We start from the raw sequence: 27235 nt of genomic DNA on the forward strand, positions 1-27235 counted from the left end.
ACATAAATATACATAAACTGTATGAAACTAAGTTGGAGAAAACACTCCGAAGCAAAAAAAAAAATGTATAATTTCTCAACGCAAGGTTATATGATTCAGATGGCAATCTCCATTGCATTTCCACATGACCTAGGGATTCATAGTCATTCCATGCACATTAGTAGGAGACTGCACCCTGAAATTTCCATGACCTTGACTTGCAGTGTGGACATCTTTAGCCTTATGCACTTCACTGGGCTTTCAATTAGAAAGCGCAAATTCAAAAGAAAAATGCTAAGCTATTTGGACAGAAGGTAGTGAATCAAAAATTGCAAAACTTCAGCTTTCAAAAATAGCTTAAGTGACCTCTTATGATACTCGGACCACTCCACGGCAAGCAGGAGGCAACCCCTGTGAAGAGCGAATTCTGGCAAAGTTCTCTCTTCACAGATGATGCACAGCTTAAGCTATAATGAGTTTTTGGGTTACAAATGCTGAACGCATTAATATTCCTTGATGATAATTATCACAGTATAAGCACCTTTCCCAATGTGAGTAGCATAAAGCAACTGAAGCAGCATTTTTACTATATTTGAAACAAGCTGGAAAATGGGATTTTCTACTCTCATAACCTGAGGTCAATATACACCAAGCTATGCATAATAAATATGTCTTTCACCTATAGGAGTCTATACCTGCATTTATACATATTTCACACCCCATCAATTTGCTCTCTTTTTGAAGAATATTCACATTCTAATTTGATCTCCCATATATAACATCAATTAGAATTTAATTTTAAAAAATATTAATTGACAGGCAGGATGGCCACACCTATACTGTGCTTCCTGTTAATATGGCAAAGCTTGAAATGTCTGAAGGAAATAACCACAAGCCAGTAATTATCACTAACAGACAGCATCACATGAAAAATACATTGGAATGAAGCACTGGCCTGCATTGTTTAACGATTTTTAAAAGTTGTTCTCTTTTCTTGGTTTCTTCTACAATACATAAAAAGCTAACTAAAACCAGTTAGAACTAAATTATCTTCATGAGACAATCTAAACAACAGTATTCACCATCCGATGGTAAGAAATGTGTATATTGCATAAGCTGTCACATGGACAGCTCTGGCAAACTATGAGTCTGTAATCACATTGTGTGTACACAGAGACTTATACGCTGTACAGAAGTTAGAATACTACCCGCTTTCCTTTGAAAAAAGGAACTCCTCCACCACGTTTCTAGCACTTCTGACTCCAAAAATTTGCTTGAAAGCACATTGACTTTCAAAATATATGCACAAAAGAACTGCCTTGCTGTATAAACCCCAAAATCTATCTAGTCTAGCTCGCCTCCAACTAGGGTTGCCAAGTCGTTCTGACTCACCGGCGGGGGAGCGTTACTTCGGTCTGGGAGCTGCCCCCCGAAGCGCAGCGTGGGTGCGTCACAGGAAGTGATGCACGACGTAGAGCACTTTGGGGCGTGGCCCCAATCGTTGGAGGGAAAACCATAGAGTTTTCCCTCCAACGATTGGGACCACGCCCCCAACGTGCTCTATGTGGTTGCATCACTTCCTGTGACGCACCCAAGCTGCGCTTCGAGGGGTGGGATTCCCCCAGGGCCCGATTCCGCGGCGGCGGAAATCGGGCCTCCAAAGCAGGGGTTTACTCGCCCCCCGCCCCCACTTGGCAGCCCTACCTCCAACAGTGCCTAGCTTTCAGTATGATCTACCCCCAAGGAGATTATTCAGTATCAAGTGTTAAAACACAACAACAATAATAATCTCTGTATATGATCTGTGAAAGTTTATAACCTAAACAGGGCACATAAGAACATAAGAGATGCCAATGTTGGATCAGGCCAAAGGCCCATCCAGTCCAACACTCTGTCACACAGTGGCCAAAAATACCAGGTGCCATCAGGAGGTCCACCAGTGGGGCCAGGACATTAGTGTCATGCCTGCCCCTGCTGTCATGCCTGCCTTTGCTGATGCCCCTGAACAGGCTCCTGAGGACCCTGAACAGGCTCCTGAGGACCCTGAACAGGCTCCTGAGGACAGTACTGCAGCAGAAAGGCAAAGACTGGATCCTGTAGCTGAAAGCTATCTAAGTGGTGAGGAGGATAGAGCCTCCCAGGGAACACCTGCAAGGGATCAGTCTCTGCTGCAGCCCAGTAATTCATCATCAGACTCGCCTCCACCTGTAACCAGGCTCAGGAATGTAAGAAGACAACAGCTGAGAGAGCGAAGGCAGAATGCACGCATGCGTGCCAGAAGATCTCTTAGCCCTGATTCCTGACAGGATCCTGTCCTCACTCCTGGCTAGCTAATGAGTTGATTAGCTAGCACTGTATATATGCAAGTCTGTTGCCAGCAGTCATTTGTGCTGGCAACGTCGTTTGTTCAGGACCTGAATCCTTGCATCTCTGCTCCAGACCTTGTGGAATTCTTCTCGGCTTGATCCTCGGCTTTTGACCTTTGGCTTTGTTGACCCTGCCGTGACAATTAGAAGCCCTCCCACTGTTGCCCCCCCCAAGCACCAAGAATACAGAGCATCACTTGCCCCAGAGCCCCTATCTATACCTTGTGGCTAATAGCCACTGATGGACCTCTGCTCCATATGCTTATCTAATTCCCTTTTGAAGCCGTCCATGCTTGTAGCCGCCACCACTTCCTGTGGCAGTGAATTCCATGTGGCAGTGAATTCCATGTGCACAATGAGGATATCTATCCCTTGCTGTTTTTACCAATCTTCTGGTAATAGTACACACTGCAACTGAATATGGAGGTTCCATTCTGAACTGTCACTTGAACAGTCATGGGAAGACATTATCATATAAAAATGGTTAAATATGTGTTTAATGTCATTGTCACAAATTCAGTTCTGGGCTGCAGGGTGGAGTGCAGGGCTAGGGACACCTGGTCACTTTGGAGCACATGGAACAGGGCAACTCACATGATTTATTTTCATACAATATTTGGATGTTGCAATGGTACAGGCCCACACAGAACCTTTGTCTGAGTCCCTTTGTGGCTCCCAGCAGCTCTGGTTCAGTGCACTAGATACACAACACAATGAAACAGTGTGGTACAGACTAGTGGACATCACTATGTCTTGTGGAAATGAACTGCTAATTGTTTTATTTGGTTCTTTCCCCCACTCCAAGTTACATTGAAATAGGGAAGATTATTTCCCAGTTTGCATTTTTGACCCACTGTTTGTAACTTTTTTAAAGTCTGTGCTGACTGTGATAGGCAGAGCAGTGGAAATTACCCAGCATGGAGCAGCCAATAAGTAACAGCCAATAGGACCTGTAGGTTAGGGAACATTGACATCAATGGGTTTAGATTCTGCTTAGGATGGCACTGTTAGTCAGCGCTTAGATGTAAGGAATGAGAAAAACAGTGGATTAACAGGAGAGTGGGTTCAAGATCTGTATCAGTATCAGATTTTTGGTTCAAATCCCCTGCCTGACCAATCCTAAGAACAGTTTCCTGGGAGTAAATGCCACTGAGTAAACCTGAGTACGATCCTGAGTCAACCTGTTTAGGATTGCTCTCTTGGTATAAAAAGATGTTGCAGTATTCGAACAAGGTTTGCTGGGTCTAATTGCAAATCCCTTAATGGCCTTGTACCCACATACTTGTAGGACCGCTGCTCCTGCTATGCTCCACTACAATAGCTTTGCTTATCTGAACAAAGCCTTTTTTTTTAAGCATGCTACACTTTCTCTGTGGTGGTTCCCACCTTGTGGAATGGCTTGCCTGAGGCTCCCACAGTTCTGTAATTCTACAAAATGTGCAAAACCAATACTTTTTAAGGGCATTTTTAATAAAGGGATCAACACTGTCGTACAGGGGTCTCTAACCTTTTTAAGCCTTTAACGTAGACCCAGGGTAGTCGGTACAACCACCAAATAACTGCTACAGATGTTGCCGGGCACTAGGTTGGGGATTCCTCCTTTAGCAGACTGCAACAGTCAAGCCAGGGGAGCCTTTCTAATGGAAAAAGATTGTGGTCTACTGCAATAACTACTCCAAATATTATCTTGCCCTTGTAATTTAACTATACTTTACCTAGGCAGTTTGTGGTTCACGTCTCTTCTAATTCCGTAATCCTAGTCCAGTTGCATTGTGCATATGATAGCCCATGCTGTATGATTACAATTCTTTTAAAATAAATTCTGTAATCTGCCATGAGTCTCAACGAGAAAGGTGGGCTATAAGTAAAGGAAATAAAGTAAATTCTGAAAACTGAATCATAGTGCTGCTAAAATGCTTTACTGTCTTATTTGTGTGTGTGGCAAATGGAAAGGTTTAGTGGACCCTCTTTCTTACTATTTAACATTACAGTTCTTTATTAAATACTGTAATGTGAACGCCACAAACAGGTGAAGATATATACAAGGCTGACCATTTTTTTTACTTAACGTTGGTGCTCACTTTGAATACTACAGAAACCCATTCATCATCAGAACTGATACATTCGGAAAAGTACTCCTTGCTAGCAAGATAAATGTGCTTAAACGCCTTCTCTTTATTATAACCATGACTATACATCTATTTAGTTAATTGAACAAAGTATACACTAATGTGCTTACAGAAACCTCACATTGATAAACTGAACTCCCAACACAGCACAAAATATGCTACAGACATAATAAAAAGTAAATTGAGTGGGAGAAAAGAGAAGGGAACCAAGTACGGCACAATTTGTCTTGGTTATTAATGCATGGAAACTGCGGGGCTGGCCTGTTTACAGAGCAAAATTTTATGCACATCAAAATACATTTGATAACCAGACAGGACAGTGACAAGCATGTTAAAATACAAAGATTAGATAGAACAACATTTTTCTAGTAAAATAATAATTTTGTTAAAATGATTCTAACAATATGGCTTATGATGATATACTGCAGAGCAGTGACTGGAAAAAAGAAGTCATTCGGTTCGCAAAGAGATATCAACTAATAAAACAAAAAATCTCTTTCTACTGGATAGCCTGCAGAGTCTGCATTTATTCTGTAAACACTGTAACAATGATTATCTGTCCTTCCAGTCCTCAGCGGAGACTCCTGCTTTTCAAAATGTCTTGTGGTGACTTACTAAATTCAGGCTATTTCAATTACTATTACTGTGCATTAAAAATTAATTGCATTAAAGAGTGGATTAAGGTTTAAATTTCAGTTCTACAGTGGGTGTGCTAGAAATGACAGCTAAAAATCAATGCTCTCTGCCCCATAATCGGAAGTGTGCACGACTGAATACTGTGGAACTGGCGTCACTGGTAAGCAGGATTCAGAAGACGTGATCGCTTATTTAAGGGTCTATGTCAGCTCTAATTCCTCATTCTTCAACCCTCCCCCCTTTACATTTCATATATTCTCATCATTAGCAGAAGGAATGGGGAAATCTAGCAGGGTTCGTAAGAACATAATAAAACTTAGATTGATCTTCAAGTACAAATCTGTTCACACCATCTTAATGCAGATAATGTCTATCCAGAAAAGATTACATTCTGATAAATTAATTGGGAAAAGAATCTGATACAGAGAATACTGCTCATCAGGTAGAAAGTGATATTTCTCTCTTACGTAAAGCCAAAACTACCTGTGCATAACTTTATGAAGTTATGCGTATACTCCCAGGACCTGACCACGATTGTCAATATGCAAGAGAATTTTTTTTAAAAAACCTTCCTCTCTTTCCCCTTTGTACAGTTTGGGAAACAAGGTGCTTATCTGTTAAGGAATCAGATGGCAGCTACTAGTTCATACAACATACCAAAACATAAAGCGCATCAAACCTTCAGGAATGAACGCATAATAGCCTATGAATTACTCAGTATTTGATTTGCATATACTTCAATATCCTGTACAATGAAAACTTTTTATTTACCTATATCAGATTATTCCAATTTGACACTAGGTATGGCACATGAAAGACAGACAGGGGTATAGCAGTTTCCTTTAGCATCTCCTTATATCAGTGATATTTACTAAGCAGGCTCTGGTGTGCCTACAGCTGCTATTCATCATGGAGGATATCTTTATGCTTCAGAATATTAATGGCAACCATGGACACTACAACCACACGTATGTGATATTCAAGGGAAGTCCTACCACACCAATAATGCATAACCCAACATCCTCTTTTAGATGTTAGTGATCATTGAAGCCTGGCAGCACATGAAGGATACATGTCACTCACCACCGGGGAAATCACATGTTTGGAATTAAGGATAAAGTCTCTTAGGTTAGAGATTGCGGCTTCAAGCATGCCGAGCACCAGAATTTCTCCACAAATCAGCCAAAGACTAAATTCTGACATGTCGAGTCTTTCACAGAAAAGAAACACATACTGAAATAAACATTGCTTGCTAAAGCTAAATCAATACTTACTGGTGACACCTCAGTATAACTGCACAAGTATTCTAAACATTGTACTCCAAATTATGGTAGGTCCACAAGGTGAGACAGTCATGGGTGAGCTCCCACACTTCCTTTCTCAGAGGACTGTTGTTTGTTTTTCTAAGAAACATGGGGGGGGGGGACTCCTTACATAGTTTGCCTCTAAAAAGCAAGCTTCTCTTGTGTTGTCTATGCATACCCATGCACTCCAGCAGCAAAGCATGTTTAGGAAGATCCAGGCCAATTAAAAGGCTTGATCTCTTCCTAATAAGCCTCCTCACTGCCTACTCTTCTCCCCACGTGCAAGGGTAAATATATTTAGGAAGGGAAAATACAGAACTATGTAGAATTGGGGTTACTTGCCCCATAACAGGCATGGATATCTGAACTTTGGGAGCTCATACTTTTGCCAAATTTGCTGCCATTTCTAAAGTTAACACTATTGTAGATACTAACAGGGGAGGGGGGACTTCAGCAAGCTCTGTGATTTCATTTCAAGAAGCATTCATAATCCAAGTTGCTTTAAGACTGTGAAAGTGAAAAGCAACTGGATGAATCAGCAAGATCATACTAATAATCCTATTCAGAAATGTCAAACTCAGGGGGAAGCACATGAAAGAGAGTCATATTGTACCTGCTATACATAAACTGTTGTTTTAACTTAAGGATAGTGAGCCAGAAATGTCTATGCTTCTTTTAAGCAACAGATGATATGAGTACAGTCAACAAAGCTAAAGTGGCATCAATAAGAAATGGCAAAAGCCACCCAGGGTACCAAAGTGTTGGAAAGCGAACTGTGATTGGTGTGCAGAGAAGGGAAAAAAATATGTCCACAACATTTCTAAAGATCCCCTGTGCTGTACTGATGTTCAGCGGCAAGTTTGGCATCAAGAGAGTAAAGGAGATGGGAAGTAATAACAACAATAAAAAAATAATCTGGTACAAAGGGACCCCAAGGTGTAGTAGTCATCCCTGTGCAACCATCACCCTTCACAGCAATTTACTGATGTTGCTTCATTACAACAAAGCATATAAAGGGGAGGGGGGCAATATTCAGGCTTGCTATTTAAAGCTACATGATTTGCAGCACTAGACATAGTGCGTATTGACCTAAGATAACAGCTTAAGAACGGACTTTTTTAAAAAAGCAAAGAACAAAAATGAGAAAAAATTCAACTAAGTCAAAGTATTGGGGGGATGAATCTGGCAGAATGTGGCGGTGATGTCTTCTGGATAAATGTGCAATGTTTTGAAACATTATGAATATCTGTCAAGCAAAAAATTGTACCACATTTCTACAACATTGGTTTAAAAAGTCTTGATATAGCAAGGTGGGAAATATCTTTGGATAAAATATAACAATGCTCTTCATATAGACCAATTTTCTAAGCAATCAGAGGTATTACTGAAAAGATGGCTTGTGCTCCAATGATGCCATTTATACTGACAGAAAACGAGGTTCTTGCGGGGGATACGTTTGTACTCACTATCTACAAAAAGTGAACATGAAGATCTGGTACCTATGCCAATGGGCATGGTTAGCTATTTGTATTATCTCATTCCTTTGGCCTCACCCGGAGACAAGAGGCTGACATTTTAAGTCCTTCATGAATGATGCAGCAAAAAAATATAGTAGATTAAAGAGATAAAAATGCTGCTCTACCATTAAAAATTCAATATTTAGTATTTATTCCATTATTGCTCTGATTTATATTCATAGTACTTTTCCAGCATTAAATGATTGCTCCTTGGGAAAACCCCATGTGGTTAAGTATTATCCCGTTTGCAAAATTAAGAGCTAAGAGACTTCTTCAAGGGTACAGGATGAATCAATATAACACCAGAAGTACAACTTAGACTTCCTCATCCAAGTCATGTTAACTGCATGATCTGTAAATTTAGATTCACCATGGCTCAGAGAAACAAATAGAGCCATCTCCCTTATAAATAAAAGCCAAATGGTAGTGGCACTTCTCTAGAACATTCCACACGTTCCAAAATCAGTTCGCTCTCTGATCTGTCTATCAGAGGGTCTCCCTATTCACTGGCTGCTTTGCCTGAGTCCTGCCTCCAACATTCTAAACATTTTGCTGTTCCTCTCCCCCCCATAGCCAGTCAGAACACAGAGGTTATTTGCATATTGATTGGCTTTTGCCTCTAACATTCTAAACAGTTTGCTCTTCTGAGGTAAAATGTGTCCGATCTCCAGGTGAGTTACAACTGCTTTCCAGATGGCAGAGATCAGTTCCCCTGGAGAAAAACGGGAGAGGCTGCAGGTGTGTGGGGGGTGGAAAGCTGAAGAGTGAGGGGGAAATAAAGGTAGGTTGATGATTGGCTGGGAAGGAGATATGGTTGCCAACTCCAGGTGGGAAATTCCTGGAGATGTGAGGGATGGAGCCTGGAGAGGGTGAGGTTTCAGGAGGCATGGGACCTCGGACAGGTACAAAGCCATAGACTCCACCCTCCAAACCAACCATTCCCTTCTGGGGAATCATCGTTGCCAATCTCCAGGTGAGGGCTGGAGATCACCTAAAATTACAACTGTTCTTTAGGTAGCAGAGATCAGTTGCTTTGGAGAATATGGTGGACTCAGTGTCATTATACCCTGCTGAGGTCGCCACAGCACACTGAGTGTCAAAGGCCAGGGCACCTGCCCAGAGCCTCTTTCTAGAGGCCGTTGTATTTATTTCCACAATGGGCCTTTTTGCTAGTAGGTAAATATAAAGATGAACAAAAGAGGCCTAACACATAGGCTATGTTACAGGAAGTTCAAAAACATACATTTCATGTATATCTATTTAAGCATAAATTCAGGTGGGTAGCCATGTTCGTCTGAAGCAATAGAACAAAGTTTGAGTCCAGTGGCACCTTTCAGACCTTTCAGACCAACAAAGTTTAATTCTGGGTATAAGCTTTCATATGCATGCACACTTCATCAGATACATTGAAAAAGTTTTTTCCTCAAGCCTTACATATGGGTAAGAGGGAGGGTGGGGGTGGTAGTTGTCAGGAAGGGCTAGTTAAGTCAAGATGCATACGTAACTGGGTGATAAGTGTAGCTGAGATTGTTCCAAGCTTAGCTATACTTATCACACAGTTACTTATGCATCTTGACTCTAACTAGCCCTTCTGGCAACTACCCCCCCCCCCCCTCTGAACGGCCTGGGAAACCTGCTTCAATGTATCTGATGAAGTGTGTATGCACAGTTTCAAATTAGTTTCAAATTAAAGTTGGGTTCCACCCCCCAAAAAACCCCCACACATGCAGTTCTAAAAGTAAAAATAAAAATTCATCATACTGGCACCAATAATCAAATACCACCAAACAATCATCAAAAAAACCCCAAACACCTGTCCAGCCAACCAGGAGACCAAGTGGGGCTGGTGATCTACCTCTGACCTCTCCGCGATCTACTGGTAGTTCGCGATCTACCTGTTGGAGATACCTGGCCTACTTTATTGGATATCTGTATCCAGTTGGTGGAAAACTGAAATTCCTACCAAAGAAAATGCAGACTGTACAAGTGTTTGGATGTACATGTGATTGTGGTCAGATGACATACCACACCTCTATTTTACCCAGTGTTATTTGTTCCAGAGACATCTGTCCAAACATGCCACCCTTAACCCACCTCATTATGCGCTCACTCTGTAGTTGACCATTCAGATTACTGCTGAGCGGTAACCACGGAGCAGTTGGTTGGTCGGTATCCTTTTAGGAAAAATTGTCTTTCATGCATGCACAGAAGCACTCATTCGAAGCACCACTCCGTTTTGACAGCTCTGAGATCCCTCTGCCAAGTACTGTGGCCCTTCACAGCCTCCCCCACTTTGCCTCTCTTCCTTGGAATGCATGGGGAAAGTGTGAACCTCTTTACATGCATATTTACATGAGAGTAGCCCCACTGATTTCAGTACATTTACTCTTCTGTCAATCATGGGATGCTCTCAAACAGCAACTCTGAAGCAGAAAACAGTTTGCATGGGGGAAAGTGGGATGGGGAGTAGGGTTGCCAGCTCCAGGCAGGGAAACTCCTGGAGATTTGGGGATGGAGCCTGGGGAGGACAGGGACTTCAGTGGGGTACAAGGCCATACAGTCCACCTTCCAAAGCATTCATTTTCTCCAGGGGAACTGATCTCTGTAGTCTGATTAACATCCACCCTCCACTTTAGCCAAGATCCATGCCCAGAAAGCCCTGCACACACGTTTGGGGCAGATATTCAGCCCAAGTTTGCTCAGAAACAAGGCTGCTTAGATTTTTAAATCTTTCCAGCTTCAACCAAGTCTCCCTGATTTAGGGATGCCAGCCTCCCCGTGCTCCCTGCTTATATTGGAGCCTAACTATGGACTAAGAAGAAAGAGGATGCGTTTCTTTGGGGGGGGGGGGGGATTTGTCACTCAAAAGCAACTCACCTGGAGGCTCCCAATCCTGACAGAATGTTTGAGTGCAGAAATGCACAAGTGGTGATTCACAACCCTGTGGCAAAGATCCATTTATGTGTACATTGCTAACTAAAATTTTAAAATGTTGCGAAGACAGAAGTGTGTGATCTGACTTCTCAAACAACTTGATTTCATGAGAGAGAGAGCAGACACCAGGAAATGCGCAGTGAGACAAGTTCAATCCATAAAGATCAGACTTTCTCTGGTGTTGGGAAAGTTGGGGGTAAGAATGGGACACCGAAAACTGAGGAACGGGATACAGATGTCACTATCTGAAAAAGCATTTCAAATCCAGAGGGAAGAAGCAATGGCATTGGATCAAACAGCTCGTCTGAATGCAGCCAAAGTGAGGCATCTTGCAAATTGGTTGCCTGTCTGTCATTTTCAGCATTTTTTCTTATTTTTTCCTGTTGCTTTTCCCTCCAGTTAACAACAGCTGCAACTTAACACCCATCTGATGCCTAGGCATTGCTATCCACTGCAAGCAAAGAAAGAAGCTGAAGCCAGTCCAGTTTTGTTAAGTATGGATGAGGATGTCACATGGTGTAATTAACATGAACAAAATGTGATAAGATTTCATTAATGTTATTTTTATTTATATTATTGGGCTTCTAGCCTCCCTTACCCCTCAAGCAGGCTCAGGGAAGGTCACAACAAGGATAAAATACAAATCACTTCCTAAAACAACCAGTCAGTCATTAATAGTAATAACAAAATAATAGGAGAAGATGAGTAAAATAGGAGAAGATGAGTAAAGTTGTGAGAGAATGGCATTATTCTTTCAGGAAAAGCTCAGGTGCATATACTGTAGAAGACCTCTGCTCACAAAAGAGTCCTCTCCCACTGTCTTACTTTAGAGTCAGGGCTGGCCAGAGTTTGCTTTCAGGTTCGTACGATAAACAAGAGAACAAATCACTTGCAATTACAATGGTGTTTATTAAGGTTCCTCCTGCCAACCTAGCAGTTCGAAAGCAAGAAATTGCAAATAGATAAATAGGTACCGCTTCAGTGGGAAGGTAATAGCGTTCCGTGCGCCTTGGTGTTTAGTCATGCCGGCCACATGACCACAGAGAAGTCTTCGGACAGCGCTGGCTCTTCAGCTTGGAAACGGAGATGAGCACTGCCCCATAGAGTCGGATTTGACTGGCTTTCGAGCAAGGGAAACCTTTACCTTTACTTTACTTATTAAGGTTTCAACAAGATGTTATAAACAAGGTGGTGGTTGCAAAAGAAGCAAAAACAGACTTACTACATGGCTCTTGTGAAGACTGGGGATCTTGGACAGATCCTCTTGAGATGTCACCCTGTGGGGCTACTTCCTGGTCACCTATTTGCCCAGTTCCCTGTCAAATTAGAATGATCTGAAGACCTCAAGGTTTCCCTAGCTTTTAAAAAGTTTCTGCATCCTAACTGCATGCAAGCGCCTACACCTGTCCACAGGATGCTTTCCAGAGGTAGGCTGTTTACTATTGCCACCATTACCTCTAACTATGCACTAATCAACAGAGAAAGTGGCAATGCAGGCCTGATGCCTGCAACAGAGTGAAAAAGAGCATTTAGGGAATTCATGAGGTTCTGTAAAGATTCACTGTCTCCTTGACATACAATGGTCTTCAGTATCATAGCGCAGTGGAAAGGGATGAGTGTAACATAACCAAGGCCCCTGGTTCAGACTCCAGGTGGGTAGAGTCCTGAGAAAGCCTTGACAGAGTATGACTGGAAAAATCTCTCCAGGGCAATTAGTTGGCTGTTTTGTGAAACAGGATGCTGAACTAGATGGACCACTGGTCTGATCCAACAGGCTCTTCTTATGTTCAGCTTCTTGCACTGACAGACAGCCACTCCTGAGAGCCAAAGGTTCTTTGAGAATGGTATAAGACACAGAACTTGGGGCTGCATCTCAAGGGGGAAACTATGAAAATTACAGATGTACAAACACCCCTTTCAGGAATGCAACTGTTTTTTATCTCATGCAAGGACACCGCTGGATCCAAGCCAGGGACTGGAAAGGCCTTTACCCTGTCAATCAATTAAACAGGGCAGGATCTTTCTCTAAAGCACAAAATGAATGTAAGCATCTTTCTAAATAAAACACTCGCCCCTTTCAGACAGCCTTTGTAATCCATTTTAGATGTTGTTCAGTCGCACAGTCAAGTCCGACTCTTCGCGACCCCATGGACTATATCACGCCAGGCCTTTCAGTCTTCCGCCGTCCTCTGAAGTTTGCTCAATTTCATGTTCGTTGCATCTATGACACTGTCTAACCATCTCATCCTTTGCCGTCCCCGTCTTCTTTGACCTTCAATCTTTCCCAGCATCAGGGTCTTCTCCAGTGCGTGCTCCCTTCTCATTTGGTGGCCAAAGTATTTGAGCTTCAATTTCATTATCTGGCCTTCCAGGGAACAGTCAGGGTTGATTTCTTTTAGGATTGACTGATTTGATCTTCTTGCAGTCCAAGGGACTCTCAAGAGTCTTCTCCAGCACCATAGTTCAAAATAATCTATTCTTCGGCGCTCGGCCTTCCTTATAGTCCAACTCTCGCAGCCATACATGACTACTGGGAATACCATTGCTTTGACCATGCGGACTTTTGTTGGCAGGGTGATGTCTCTACTTTTTATCATGCTGTTTAGGTTCGCCATCGCTTTCCTCCCAAGGAGCAGGCGTCTTTTAATTTCATGGCTGCAGTCACAGTCTGCGGTGATCTGGGATCCCAGGAACGTGAAGTCTGTCACTACTTCCACGACTTCCCCTTCTATTTGCCAAGGAGTGATGGGGCCGGATGCCATGATCTTAGTTTTTTTGATGTTGAGCTTTTTGCGCTCTCCTCTTTTACTCTGAGCAAGAGGCTCTTTAGGTCCGTTTTAGTAGCAGGTTGCTAACAGATTTTTTCTGTCAGTTCAGACACAACCATTTTAGCAACCAGTTGCTAACAGATTTTATTTACCTGTTCATACAAAGCTGCTTGCGTCCCACTAGAAAAGCAAGGCCGGGCCTGTTTTGAAGGAAACTGTTTTCATCCCTTTTTCACTACACAATCTTTCTCACCACTTTTTTTTCAAAAGTTCTGAGTGCTAAACCAATATAGCACTTTAGTGTTACAGCAACACCATTGAGATGCCTTGACTCCACTGAGAGACTATATTGGTTTAGCACTACAGCCCTCAACATAGAACTTCAGGGGGGAAGGAGCAAGCAAGATCATGTGGTGAAAAAGGCCAGCGGGTGGGGGAAGCAGTGTAGTTTGAAATGGTCATATTGCTTCAGAGACGGCTCATTAACGGGATGAAGTTTGCTCTATGAAACTCCCACCCCTGTATCGCTTTCATTGAACTGGTCCGACAACAGACAACATCTGGTTTAGAATGATATTGTGAAACGGGCTATGGACTGAGGTCTTTCGTATTCGATATGTCTGCTTGATCCTGTTCATAACTTTCTAAGAATGCTCAGCTACGGAGCTGAAATAATCAATGCTAGTTAAATAAATGCTGGCCACAAATTTGTCAACAATGGGAGGAATATTTTCAAGGAGGAGAAATAAAATACCTTTTCATTTTAAAAATGCCACTGAATTTGTGCCATTTCATGAAGAACTATGGGCAGCCCCCATACTAGTAATACAACCCAAACAACTGTTGTGGAAATCTACCCAACCTACTCTTCTAGGATGATTTGTAGGGAGGGGGCAAGGGAAAAATTGGTTCTTATTTGATTATTCTGAGAACTCATGATAAGAAAACATCACCTAGCAACCCGCTGGTGGACCTGGGGGAATTGATCCCAAGCACCATGGAGAAATAATGGGATACAACTGGAAATAATGACAGCCAACAGTAATACCAACTAGTTAACTGCTAGCAGTACTTGCAAAAACCTGCTTGACAGCACCAGTCTGTATCACTCTGCACATGGCAACTAGCTTTCATACCAACTACTGTTTTGTGTGCTACACTTTTCCTGTATGAACATCCATGTATGCTATGAAATCTACTGCAATTGTTTATTACCTTGCTACTATTATAAGCTTCAAACTTTGGCTGACTGAACTGAGAAACAAACACCCCAGCTTTAGACATTTCATTGAGAATAATCCATATTAAACAAATTATATTCATATAGGCAAAATATATTAAATGTTGGAGAATAATCCCTTAATGTATGCTGTATCACAGGAAAGCCTTACTGCTATGTGGAACACAAGAAAAGAAATACCTTTCCAAGTAAGGATCATTGAGTATGTCACTGGTTAATTCCTGCTCTATGCTCCTCATTAGTATTACTCTCAAGTTTCTGATTATCATATCCAAAATATTAAGACATAATAAGTACGAAGGTGCAGATAATTGGATATTAACCAGAACATACTTGACTGGGCAGGAGGTAAGGCCTTGCTTAACCTAATCCTGAAATATATTAATCACCAATTAATGAATGGGTTTCAGATTTATTTTCTATTATAGAACACCTTTGAGTGTCTAAGCTTTTCTAACAAAATGAATTGGAATAACAGAATAGAAAAAATTAAATTGTTTAATTTGAAGCCATCTTGAATTGCAGGATTTCCCTGTTAAAATCAGGGGTGGAAGTGAATTTTAAGCTGAGGGAGTTTACAGATACCTTATCACATTATGAGACAAGCCCAGAACATTCTAGTGTAGGGCCGGAAATCAATTTAGGGTAGTCCATCCCTTTCCTGCCACCTCCTTATATCCTCCCAAACTCACTTGGTAGTGGAGCAGGATGGCAAGCATCTAGCTCCCTCTCTGTATCTGACACCTAGAATATCGCAACAGTGGCACCATTCCAATGGAATCGGGAGCCATGAAGAACTACATTTTGCCTCTGCCACTGTCCTTGACCTGCCACCAGGAAAATCTGGAATAAAGAAGGTAACTGGGGAAAGTGGTAACGAGAAAGGTGGAATGATCATTTTAATTGTACTAAATGTTTTTCCAACTGTTCATACAGAAAGATTGCAAGTATAAATTAAGACAAACCAAGGGACGTTTGTCCATAACTATTTAAAAGTCAATTGTAGTACACCTACAAGTGGTGAAGATGGGGTGTACAACTTCATTTAAACAAGTCATGGCAATGGTGTCAAAGAACCAAGTGAGTATAGTAGACTGTCATCATTTGCAGATCTGTTCCCAGGATCACCACTAATAGTGAAGTTCACAAATACCAAAATAAGCAAATCTCCTTCAAAATGTAATGATGTAATGGTTATGATAATGGCGTCGTGGGGGTAAGGACAGGCTGGACCACTAACTGTGACAGGACCACTAAGTGCAAATAAGTGACCTGCAGGTCACAAAAATGTGGGGGTAAAGACAGGCTGGAGACCGCATCATGTGACAGGATCACTAACTGCAAATAAGTGACCTGCAGGTCACAAAAACATTAATGGTTTGTTGTATATGATTTTTCCCTAGGTTCTTTCAGCATTCATTGCAGAACTGCTATCCTGGTCTTTTAAAGCTTCTCCATATGGCACATTTAAATAATCAGAGATGTTCCTTCATTGTACCTTATCCTCACAGGGATTTTCAAATTGGTCTGGTTGCCTTAATGTGTTAATCTTAATTTTAGTAAACTTTAAATAAACATTTCCTAAAGACAAAGTAAGATATGCGAGCAAATAGTCTTTTTATCAACAGTTTTGCCATAGAAATACACAAACATTTCAATGGCTCTTCATTAGCAAACAAATCAACAAGTGATATTTTAATGCATGACTTTATTCCATCTCTGTGGGGACTGTAGTTGAGAGTGTGATGTACAGTACAGAGAAAGGAATCATCAGCCACAATGTCCCAGGGCTCTATCCATTGAGGACTTCTCAGCCTCTGCTTAAAGAGTGCATTTAATTGACTGATAGACAGTAGCTTCTTTGTTCACAGAAGACAGCGAAGTAATGGCAGCTTGAAAATCGTACCATCTACAGGGTCTCCTGAGACTAGTAACAGGGGGATATGTGTCAGGAATAAATAAATAATCTAATTATTAAGCCACTTCCTGTCAAGTTAACTCCAATTTGTTGGCTTTTGAAGGCAACAAAACGAGGCATTTTTCCTCATTATGCTTCTCTTTTTATACCACTGGTAATCACAGGCGGATTAAAGGGTGCCTGATTGGTTTTTTTGTCAAGGAACTGAGAAGCAGCCAACAGTATAGAAAAACAGAGTTGGGGTTAGAAGAAATTTCATGCTTGTCTCCTTTCCAGCTCCCTAACAGCCCACACTGCTGCCCCATACAGTGCCGCCAGCTGTACAGCAAATGTGTACCCCTCCAACTGCGGCCTACCAGGCCACAAGCTCCATCCTGAGAGCTGTGAGATGCCTCACAATCTTGGCAGGTAGCTACTGCTGTCATAGGCATAAAATTCTAAAGGTGACCTACGAAACCCTGCTAGCTAACCAAATGCAGCAATATGAGCAGCTGAAATTTAACACACACAAACTTGCCTATTTTTCTTCTATTTGTAGCATTTATTGGATCTTTTAAAGAGGAATGCAGTCTAAAATTACCTGAGCAAATATGTTAAACAGGGGCTTCCTTTTTGCTGTGAAAGTGAATCTGTTTTCTTTTTTAAAAAAATCTGTATACTCTATATGCAATTTTAAAAAATGAAAAATACAAACATCCCACATGCAAAGAGAAACAAAAGGAAAAGCTGACACAGTGGATTTAAACATGTTGTCAATGCTATGTACCACAGAAGAGAGAGCCAGTTTGGTGTAGTGGTTGAGTGTGCGGACTCTAATATGGGAGAACCGGGTTTGATTCCCCACTCCTCCACTTGCACCTGGCTGGATGACCTTGGGCAAGCCATAACTCTGGCACAGCTGCTCTTGAAAAAGAGCAGTTTCTGTCAGAGCTCTCTCAGCCCCACCTACCTCACAGGGTGTCTGTTGTGGGGAGGGGAAGGGAAAGGAGTTTGTAAGCCACTCTGAGACACCTTTGGGTAGTGAAGGGTGGGGTATAAATCCAATCTCTTCTTCTTCTTCTACATAGTGTAAGTTAATTAGAGATTCCTTGCATTGTGTGAAATTCCATGCACTACTCTGTGTAACCTTGACTTGGTTCAATAAAGATGGAAATTAACAAAATCTGTACCAAAATGAATAAACTGTACAATAATAGTTCTTGAAATAATGAACTCACAGAGAAAAAAACCCACCAGTGTAAAATGGTAGCATATTCCCAACTAAGGCCAAATATCCACTACTGTCCCTGATTTTCCAGGCTGTAGGGAACCAGAAGGATAAAATTTCAGGTGTCCTGGTTCCCTTGAGTCAAGCAATGATTCCACTGGTGTGCAAATTCAGGAGCAACTTGTTAAAAACTCGCTCTCATGCCCCTCCTCCTGTTCTTTCTAACGACTGAAGCTGCATGTTGAAGGAGAAGTCGGACAATCGTGTTTCCCTTAGCTGGTACTTTCCTTAAATAATCCTTGTGCAGGGATCACACAATTCCTGAATGCCCATCCACCTTAATTTATAGTAACAGCAAGCCATGTGATCTGATTTCATATAATTCTTGCTTTGGGTCTGGGTGAAGGGGGGGCAAAGGAAGTGTTGGGGGAGGGGTCCAGAGTGATTCGCAACAGCAGTGCTGATTTAAATTGGGTTTTGGGGATTAAGTCAAATTCGATTATGCACTTCATGTGAAATAATTATAACAAACACTTGTATTTTCCAGATTTGGAGAGTTTTCTCCATTTCAATAATGTATGTTTTAAAAATTTGGTACATCCAGCCTATTTTGATAAATGTTCTTCATAAAATAAGGCATTGGACAAAATACAGAATAGGCAAACATTAAATGTTATATTCTACTTGTAGATATAAAAACTGAACTATTCATTTTCATTAAATAACTTCATAACTGTATATATATTTGATGTTTTTGATATTTTATGCTATAGAAACTTTAAGTTCTGAAACAAGATCTACTGTTGTCATGTGTGCACAGACTGATCATGAATAAGTAGATTAGAAATCAATTTCTTTAAACAAAGAAGGCTTCTTTTAAAAAAAATCTTTTCTTTTCCATTCTAATATAAAAAAATTCAGCTGAAATCAAAGCGTTGCTGTAAGTAATCTAATATTAACATACTAGCTGCCTTTCTGCTCTATTTCAGTTGGAACAGAATTTTTATAATAAATAACTTGAGAGAAGATTTAGGTCATAGTTAGAAACTGAGTAGGATTTTGAGAGTGGTAATAGTTTTAAAAGGACAAAGTGCTTCAAATACGGAGACCGGCACAGAACGTTTAAACCTGTACTTACTCTTTTAAAACTCATCTTGCAATTATTTTTTGGTTAAATTGTGCAGATAATTGAAACCTCCTCAAATTTGCTATGTGCTTCGTTGGTACCCTGAATCCTGCTTGCAGTTGTCTGCAAATTCCTTCTTTGCCTGAATTTATACTAGGCAGTAACACTTCATTTTCCATAAGTTTTATCTGATGTCCCCACACAGAGCTGCCAGCTGTACAGCAAATGTGCAGCTCGCAAACTGAGGCCTACTAGGCCACAGGCTCCATCCTGTGATCTGTTAGGCACCTTGCTGTCATTGGCAAGCATTCCTTGCTATCACTGTTACTGTCTCTCCACACTACACAGAACTTAGAATCATCTGATTATTAGAATTTGTGGTCCACATTCCATTTTATCCTTTATTTAATCTATCCCCAGACCACACATTTGTTTAAATGTTTTGGCTGGTTTACAAATCATGCAGCCATCTGCACAGTAGGTGTAACACCATTTTTTTTAGACAAAAAGTTATATTACAAATCAACAAAGATAAAGTCATTTGAAATGCTTCGGTGTTTGTTATTCTGCCTGGTTTGCTTGGACCAACTCTAAGAAATAAATAGAATTATCTGTGTAAATCGATGAACATCTATGAAAAACAACACCCAGCAGAATGCAGAGCTTGCTCCATTACCTACGTTAATATCATGACAGCTGAGGAGAGATGACCTGGCCCACTTCTCATCTCTCCTGTACAGATGGCTATTAAAGAGAAAGTATCCCTTTTGTATGGTCCATGTAGAAACCCTTTATGAGCTTTTCAAATAAGCCAGCATTGCCCACATGAGGGTAGCTTTCTGTTAGTATTAAACAAAGCACAGATTTAATCTTTTTCCATCCTCAGCCTTTTATTAAATAAAACAAAAATTCACCATTTTAACAAATTCCTGGATTTTACACCTATAGCCTGTATTTACTGTTGTTACTATCAAATGGAATGCTAACAATTAGTGTACAAAAATGCAACGTATTAAACAGTCTCCTAATGCTAGCAGGCAGGGAAAAATGATATTTTCCACTGTTTCACCTGAGGTTTTAGATTCGAGTGAAGTAGCTCTTTAGAGACCAACAAGATTTTTTTGGGGGGGTGAGCTTTTGAGAGATAAAGCATATGCTCCCCAAATCTTGCTGGTTTCTAAGGTGCTAGTTGTTTCTACTGTAGACGAGCACAGCTACCCTCTGAAACCACCTGGAATTCTGTAATTAAAGGAGCAACATCCATTTTCTCACATGTAGGTATTGAATTTACACACAATGCTGGAATATGACTTAGATCTGAGAGCCAAGTTAGCTACGATGGAGGAATCCATAAAAATGTACCTGTCTTAAGTGGGAGTAATGGTGTCTTTTTTTTTAACAAGAAAAGGACACATGACTGAAGGGAGGGGAAGCTTGCACCCTACTTATCTCATTGCAATCTACCACTTTAATGATTTTTCTTCCAGCTGATACCAGAAGTGGGCAGGGATGGAAGAAAACTGCAAAAGTAACAGAATACAGCAAGGTAAACCAGTAGAAGGAGAAGTGTTTAGCTTCAATCATCTGCATGGTTGTTTTTTTTGGTGTGTGTGGGGGTAAATTAAAGTAGACACTGAAGAGTCAGTTTCTAACATGAACAGGAGAACACATGGATCACTCTTCCCTCATGCCTAGCTTGTCCCTAAGTTTATCTGTTTGGCTGGTAGAATAAAAAAGGCATTAAAAACTTTGTCAATATACACATCAGGTTTTAAAATTCTGAATGTTATCTGGCAGTTAGATTTGCAGGCCACAGTGAATAGAAATATGTGCAAGACCTAAAGGTTCATATGCATTTTCTAACTGGTAGAATTGATGACTTAGATCCTATATTCCACCCCCCAACCCCCAAACTTCTGTCTGACTGTTGAGGAGGCTTTTTTCCTTTGTGGTACTCACTTCTTCTGCTGCTAGTTCTTCCATGTGCATAAGGGCTTCTTGATCTTGCACATGTTAAACTGCAAACAGGAATGGAAGTGAGCGCTGAGGTATTGGAAAGCCTCCACAGTGACTAAGGAGAAGTGTGAGAGTCAAACTATTCAAGCCCTTATGTTTTGAAGTTGACATTCCCAAAACTACTTATATCATTCACTTGCTGCCCTCCAGTAAGGAGCATTTCATACACAAATCACAATAGAAAATCTCCAATGTGCACACACTCCAGTGCACGTGGAGTTATTCTCCAAACTGTATGGTAAAGGATAGACTTTGCTTTTATGGAACACTCGATGTGCAATAGAGCTGTGGGATCGGTATGATGAAAAAAGACTATACTTATCTACATATGACTAACACTGGACATACTGCTGCATATTAATTTCTATCATCCAACCACCTTTTTATGAAGAACTGCTGACAGCAAAGGGAAGTGGTTCAAAGAATTTCAGGTGCATGAATGTCTGGATGATTTCTTCAAGAGAATAAACTATTATTCCCTACTTTGTATATGACACTGTATCAGATTTATTCAATCATTTCATACTTGAAGAAATATACTTTAATGTACACAAAGCACAAAGAGTACTCTTCTGTTTGGGTGAAAGGAACATTTATTGACAGAAAGATTCACTGTAGAAGACATCAATGAGCTCGTGAAATGAGCTAATTTCAGCAAGGCATTATGCATGAATCAAACATAATATCTGACCACCACACTTAAAAAAAAAAACACTACATGTTCCTAATACACTATTTAATTTAATGTAATGAACACTGCATCTTGGTTATTATAAGAGCAGCAAGAAGAACAGAGAGGAACCTTCCCATATCCCCCTCCTACTACAGACCCCTGACTCTCCAAAAAAAAGGGGGGGGTCAGGGGAAACTCATGAGCAATATATGGGGCAAAGTGAGTATCTGTGGTGCAAGGGGCAAATCAGCAGAAATAGCTGACCTCATCTGCCAACTGAAGTGGAGAATGGACAGCAATCACCTCCTTGTCCACCAGTGGAAGTACCCTTCCATCATGGGAAACAAACTGTAGGTAGTAAGGCTGTAAAATAACTTGTGTTGCAGGTATGCACCTTAAATATAAATTATGAGAAGAACAGGGGTAATCCTGAAGATCCCTGTGCAGGTGAAGCCTCATAGGGACAAGAGGGAAGATCTAAGGGGTTGAGTTGTACACTTAGGTAAGGCAAAATAAGGCCAAAAATCAGCTGAGCTTAGTTTCCAAAAGACACTCCTTATAGATAAATCAAACATGTGGAGCAGAAAACAGGACTGGCAGAAGAATTATGAGAAGGTTACTGGATATGGAAATAGAGTGAAGTGGACAGCTAGGGAGTAACTATGTGAGCTGCTCATGTAATACGTTGGATTCCAAGATCCCTGGTGCAAGTGATGGTGGGTGGCCCATAATTTCTGCAAATTTCCCACACAGGCTGCAGCCACCCCCCTGGTACCCGATGCTGATCCCATGAGTTCCTCAAGCTGCAAGAACAGTTTTTGTCAGTTCTATGGATTGTCCCTGAAGCCTTTTCTAGGAAGGAGGAATTTACATAGATAGAAAAGGGCAAACAGGGAAAGGACAGTAATCAACTGCAGTGGTGTGAGGTGAAGTAACACAAAGAATAGATGAAGACATTTGGGTATAAGGAACCTGAAGCTCTCCAAGCACATGGAATGGCTGAAAAAACAAGGTGTTCCCAAAGGTTTGAGTTCACCTGTGGCTGATGACTAACACATACATATGATAAACAGACCAATATCTAACACCATTTCATATCACAAGGATACATTTTCATGTTAATGAAAACGTTGTTTTTGGGGATTGCAAAGATGTTATATTTTCATAACTGTATTTTTTCTCAGTTGTTGATGTTACAGTTGCTGTGTTGTAAACTCATCTTGTTGCATGGTGAAGAGAAGACCCACCCTGAGTTGTACATATTTGATTTACAAGGTCAGCACCCACAACAAGCCAAAAAGGTGTGTCACTGTGTAAACCATTGGTACCTTGTAATTAATATAAGGAACTCTTCCTTGGCATCTCTGAAGAGCCTGAGGTCTTTTAGTATTCATATACTATTCCTCTTTCCAAAGCAAACTTTTCTCCTCAGATAAATTAAAATATCAGCTGCCAAGCAAGATTCCTACAGAACCCCTTTTAAGCCAGTGTGTGTGGTAAAATCTACCTAACTTAAATAAGTATTGGTTGTCTATATTTTCTCCTTTTTCCTAATCTTTTTCATATTCCTGAATTATTTCTATCATTTTTCTTCAACAAAATGCTATACTTAAATTATCCAGTACAAAATAATGCATAGATCACATTATTGATTCTAAGTCTATACATGTATGGATAAAAAGAGAATGGGAAGAGGTAATAAAAAAAGAAGAATTTTAAAGACCCCTTATTTTAAAAGAAACCATACCTAATCAGCCAAACTTTCGGTACATTTTTTATTTAGCTAAAGAGTGCTACTTTAGATAGAAACAACAGATGAGAACTACAATGATTGTGGCTCCCTGTACCCCCTTTTACCATTCTCTTTGTTGGTCTGATCATCCCTCAGTGGTAAATGTGCTTCTCTGTGTTGCACACAGCCAGCGGCTTGCAATTTGCTCACTACGTTTCATGAGACAGTTGTCTGTGGCTATTTGGAACATATTTACCTCTTTGGGGATTTATGCGCTAGCTGCAATGCCAACTCCACAGTGCAAGAGATTTCCTTCTAACTAAAACAGGATAATTGGTAGTTGCTAATTATTGGTCAAAAATTATCAGACTGAAAAAAATTAAGCCTTCATAAAATAGTTCTTGGCAATATCATCACTTTACATTATCTCGTGCCTACCAGCACTTCATTCTGAGCACTTACAAATTCACACTTTAGCTGCAGGGCCTCAAAATTTTATACAAGATTCCCTTTACTAAATTAAAAAGATAGATTTGATTCTCATTACTTTCATCTCTGTATATGGTGAGGGGAGAAGGCAAAAGGATATACTAGCTTACTGACCTATCTATTGACTGACCTACCTGTTCAAACAACAATTGTTTCATTAAGTTGCCTATGTCCAAAGTTGCATTTCAATGCCACATCTTTTTTAATTTTACATAACACTTTCTACACAAAGAATTGACAATAATTTGGAGCTTCAAGAAATATTGAGTAAACATGAAGGTACATCCTGAAAAATGAGAACATGGTAAAATTAGTGTAGAACTGCAATTTTAATATTCTTACACTCTTATAGATTGCAAAAACTGGTACTCTTCAGTAAATCTACATGATTTAATGTTCATTTGTTAAGCCATGCTTCTATGACTATAGCAAGTTCCCTAAAACAGGATCTAGACTCCTTGAGCCCTAAACAGAATACAGATTTGTCTCTTGTTTTCATTTACCCTCTGCAACCATAAGAAACTGTTTGTGTATTAAACCAGACATCTCTCTCTTTCTTAGTAATTACTATTTGAGCATTTTGATAGTACTCTTTTATACTGGTATGATCTTGGAAGAGTCTATAAATGAAAAACGAGAACATGGTCAAGGATAGGGCGGGAGAATAGTAGTGGAAAACAAAATCAGAGCACCATATGGAAATTAGTACTGGCAAGTAAAAACACAAAGATGCCATCTTCCTGTGCAGCAAAACTGAATCCAGATCTTAGAACATGTAATTACTGCATGTTGTGAATTCTTCCAACCCTGTCTTGCCCTAGAAGCAATCTGTGTGCTTTTCATCACACAGTTGTATCTCAGACGACGAAGACTATCAAAACATGACCTGCAAATCACACTGTGCTTTGTGTAACGGCATTTTTTTCTTCTTCTCTTAGATTTTATTGTAAGCACACACAAATCTGTGTCACTATGGTTATGGCATGAAGCAATATCATGCATGACAACCACTAAGGAAAAAGCACCTCTTTCTTATCCAAATTTTAAGAATATAAAATATGTAGGCAAACGTAGAACACTAGCAGTTCTGCTTCCATAAGTTACTCTTGTGATGAAAATCTTTAATGCTAGAAAAGCTTTTATCTGTGCCTACTCACAAGTCAGGTCTGGATATGTCTCAACAATAAAACCCCATCTGTATTTACCCTCTTTGGAGTCAGATTCTGGTATAGCTTAATCTAGTTTCACCTGCTAAAAAGAAAATTTCTTTTTTCTTTACCAAATGATCAGAGGCAGGTGGAAGTGGGTGGCAAGTAAACGCACCCAACGAGATGCTGACATTTCAGAGTGATCCTGAACCCACACAGAGAAGTGTCAATTTTCTTCTTGTCAAGCGCTCTCTTTCTACTGCTGGCTAAATAACTAATTAAAATATGCAAACATTAAGAAATGGGCAGGGTGGGGGAGAAGGAGCTGTTTTTAGGGGGGGGGGGTTTGCTGCTCCTAACAGAATATTTTCAAGTATGAATTATTGATCAATATTTCTATGTTGTGTTCTGAGTGCAGCCTATTTCCTCATTCTATAACGATGTATAAATGCAGTGATGGACACAGTAGCATCCTGTGCTTACACGACAGAATTTCTTAAAACTTTTTGAGCTCAACCTTTACTCCATTCTAAATGTATTTGATATTCTGTGCCCCTCTCCACTTCACTCCATACCAATCATCTATTGCACAGAGAACTTTCCTTGTACATTGTTGAATATATTAATCCTGATGTAGAAAGAACTGTGGGCTGGGACACCTGTACAACACTGGAGTTAAAAGAGTGTCTTCAGTCTCTTCTAAAGCTACATACAAGGAACTTGCCAAATCAGACTGAAATGTGAACAGTCACATAAAAAATCAAATGGGAATCAATGAATAGCTTTTGTTACAGGGCAGTCCACCCATTCATGCCTCACCTGTTGGTGGGAAGAAGAGCCAATATATGCCTTTGGATCCCATCTTTTTCTTAAACTGTACACCTCTCAAAGTGTTCCAAGCCCCATGAGGCCCTGCCCCATGACCAGAGAACCCCTGCCTTAAGATATGGCGCAAGGGCACTCAAATCTGTCTCCCCAGTATGATCATTCCATCATGTCAGGTAAAAGTTAACAAGACAGAGACCAGGGAAAAAAGCACTTGAACTACTGGACAATAAAGAAGTTCAGCTGATAGTTGATCACAGGTTTATTTCAGATGGACCCAATTCTACTATTTCTTTTCTCTTATTTTTTTCCCCTCCCTGGTTCTTTCTCGGCTTCTTCAGCCTGGAAAGTGCATATAGATTTGAGCCAACATCATTTTGGAGCATTTCTTCTGACCTAAGTTACTAATACTGTCTACACTTCACTTTTGTTACTCACAAACCTCATCTTAATAAGGTTCAGAAGAATAATCCAAATTTTCTTGCAAGGATTGTTTGGTGATTTTTTCCCTTCCATCGTGAGTGGAATATTGTCAGATAATAGATGGATCCAGAAAGGGTTGTCTGAGTCCTGACTTAAAGATACCACATGAAAACTGTCCACAGTGTTGTTACACCTGATCAGCAGCACTCATCGCTGCTACTGTGCCACTGTGATCTCCTTGGCCATAGTCACCCTGCCCATTAGAAACGATGAAGTGGCTGCTGATTTTATGGAATCATTAAAGGGAAGAATTTTTTGTTTGTTATGTTTGTCCTGATTTCTGTCTCAAACATCAAAATGTGTTGGGTGATCTCTGGTTATCTCTTATTGCCATTACAGTTCTTGTGCTCATAGTAAGGATGCTTAGGGCTGCAGCCTGCATTTTATAGAACTTAAGCTAAGTTAAACTATACACTAAATTATTCATTCAGATTTAACAATGAAGAAATACATAAAAATTAGCTTGTAACACCAAAAGTAGTATTTTTAGAATAGATCCAATAAAAGAAATTTCCCATTAAATGGACATGCAGTAGCAACAGAACTGAATGCTGGGATGAATTTACTGAAAAAAGTGCCACTGAAATAAAGAGTGTGAAAGAACTACAAAGGCATTCACTTTAATGCTTGCTTTTTGCTAAAGGAAAATATTTTTTGGAAAAAAAGTCAGTAACAAAAGGCAATATTGTTTTATTAGCGGGCAAAAGATGTGCTTGATAAATTTAATTGGCTCGCAGAACCCTCA

General features: G+C 40.4%; 1 protein-coding gene across 2 annotated transcripts in view; it reads right to left on the reverse strand.

Annotated features, from left to right (window-relative positions):
* The window catches only part of ZNF521 (zinc finger protein 521), a 407243-nt gene that overhangs the window by 175686 nt on the left and 204322 nt on the right, over positions 1-27235 (reverse strand). The window lies entirely within an intron of this gene.

The sequence above is a fragment of the Gekko japonicus genome, unplaced genomic scaffold (assembly GCF_001447785.1).
Source record: "Gekko japonicus isolate JY-2015 unplaced genomic scaffold, Gekko_japonicus_V1.1 scaffold948, whole genome shotgun sequence".
Lineage (NCBI taxonomy): Eukaryota > Metazoa > Chordata > Lepidosauria > Squamata > Gekkonidae > Gekko > Gekko japonicus.